This window comes from Heterocephalus glaber, unplaced genomic scaffold, assembly GCF_053883595.1.
Source record: "Heterocephalus glaber isolate CG9 unplaced genomic scaffold, H.glaber_assembly_v1.0 deba00000546, whole genome shotgun sequence".
NCBI lineage: Eukaryota > Metazoa > Chordata > Mammalia > Rodentia > Bathyergidae > Heterocephalus > Heterocephalus glaber.
The window spans coordinates 17,221,458-17,224,021 of record NW_028258147.1 but is presented as its reverse complement, the minus strand read 5'-3'; the positions used below and the strand labels follow the sequence as shown (position 1 = coordinate 17,224,021).

General features: G+C 35.3%; 1 pseudogene; it reads right to left on the bottom strand.

Annotated features, from left to right (window-relative positions):
* Positions 1–2,019: 2,019 nt before the first annotated feature.
* LOC101721807 (small integral membrane protein 19 pseudogene) lies at positions 2,020–2,364 on the bottom strand (annotated as a pseudogene).
* Positions 2,365–2,564: the final 200 nt, after the last annotated feature.

Genomic DNA, 2,564 nt, shown 5'->3' with positions numbered 1-2,564 from the left:
TTTCATGTTTATCACTGGGTGCTTGTACCTGTACATGATGTATCTTAGTTCTTATTTTTTCCCCATTCCCTGTGCTCCCTTCCCCGACTCCACCCTTCCCTATTTACAAAGACTTTGTTTCCTTTTCTCATAATTTTTCCTTTTCCTTCTTTCTTTTCCTGTTCCCTTCCCACTTCCCCTAACCCTTTGGACCTTTTCTTCCTATTTCAGATTATCAATTATTCATTTTAATCATTTTAATCCTTATTTCTTGAATAGCATGTCCCTTGGTGCAAGGCATCCTTGTGTGGAAGTATTTCTCTTTCTTTTTCTTTTATGCTTAGCAGGCTTAGCATTTAGTACATGCATGGCACATTGAAAATCCTCCCTGAAATGACTGATAATCATAATATAAATTATATGTAAAAGCATAGCATTGAATTTATGTTAGTTAATTCTGTGCTTTATACACTATTGCAATGGAATATTTCAATACTCCACCTACATATATTTAGATATAGCTTTCTGTCACAATATGCAGGTAGAAAATGGGACTAACAGTCATTTGCTTTTATCTGTAGATTTTTTAGGAGAGGCAATATTGTACAAATAAAACAGATTTATTTATATAGGTGAATTACTTTCTTAAGACCAGATATAAAATAGTTTGTTTTCTATAGAAGTTGACTGCCCTAAAACATAATATATTCCTTCTATGTGTTGAGATTCCAATGATTTATTTCTAATGAGATTTCTGAATTTAAACATGTCATCATCTATAAGTTCCCTGATACACTTGGACTATGACTATAGTGTCATGGGTACATATTTTGATAAAAATTAGCATCTAGATATAATTTCCATAATTCTCAACATCACACTGCAAGATTGTGCTATAAGTTGTTCACTTTCATTTCAAGATTCTTTTGGTTTTCTTTCCACTTTTTGCCTATTTAAGACTGTAAACATATATATATATATATATAAGATATATTTTTCTCTGATATATCATGTCTTCATTTTGTTTGAATTTCAAAGGAATAATGGCTTCTGGATTTTTTGAGAAAATGAATTGTCCTCAGCTTCCAGCAAAGAAGTCCTGCAGCAGGACTGCTCAGAACAACAATGTGTTATAAACACTGAGCCTTTGCTTTTTATTGACTGTTTCATTATGTATGAGGACATGTTCCACCTTTGTTAACCAGTCTGCTTACTCTTGCTAAATATCACAGTCTTAAAAGGCTTTTGGAATTGAAAACAACCTAACACTCTGCTGAGATTTGTGACTGTCATCCTTCTGGTTAGAATTGCTCATAGATTGTGCAACACTAGCAATGATGCATCCGTAATAGCTGTCAGCCAGGATGGTCATTAAGCGCTGTGTGCAGCTGAGATTTTTGTGCCAGATGGCACCTCAGGAACACTAGACAGAGCATTTGAAGCTGCCAAGATTCGTACTGTGCCCTTTTAACTTAGGGCTGGTGGAAGAATAAAATAAAGCAAAAATACTTCTGAGAACAAATCTCTTAGCAATAGCTTTCTAACACCAGACACTTTTGCTTATATATAAAAGGACAAGTCAGTCTTTATATTTAGAAATGCACATTACTTACTAACATAATATACTATATTAGTTTTCTGAATTGTATTTATTATGATATCTACTACAAATGGTGATTTCCCCCTATATTTCTATCATATGACAAGGTGCTTCAACCAACATTTTATCAATATATTTTTTTAATTTTTTTCTATATTCTCTTTTTTTTAATATCATTTGTGATTTAGTAGAAGGAAGCAGGCATTTGCTATGGTACTGTTTCACAATTACTCTTTAAAAAAAATTTTTTTTTTAAATTTTTGCTCTTTAAGACAGGTCTCACTGGCCTTGTAGTTCAGGCTACACTTGAACTCACTATATAGCCCAGGCTAACCTTGAATTGGTGAATGTCCTGCCTCAGCCTCCCTAGTGCTGGAATTAGAGGCCTTTGGGTTACCACAGCAGCTAGCAGCTACTTCTGTTTCTCATTTTCTGAGATTTCATTCCATTGAGAGCTGCACACTGTCAGCTTGGCTTTGTGGCTGTTGATAGTCATACTTCCTTGAAATGGAATACATTTCCAATTGTTGTCTTAAATGAATTTTGCTCATTGTGTCATAAAAGTTGGGCTCTGACAAAGTTTCTTCTGTAGTGGCACACTGAATATCTTCATAATTCTCCTTTTATTCCTTTTGTGGCATACATGAAGATATCGAAGCTAACAAGGATCACAATCAGGTAGACATTGGTGACTTCATTCCAGGCCTCATGAACAGTGTAATCAATAGAACCGTCGTCCCCCATGACTCTGTAACTCCCAGCCATGGGGGCTGCTGGTGGTGAGCTGTCAGTGGCCGCGGGTCTCTCCGGAGTCCTGCGGGCCGGGCCGGGCCGGGTCTATATTCTTTGATATCTTTATATCTAGAAACTTTATTAAACGTGTATTTTAGTGGAATATTTCAGTACGGAGTTATTGATTTCAGGACCTTTTTCATATACCTAACTTTCATGCTTTTGAACATCCATATTTATTTCACTAAATTTT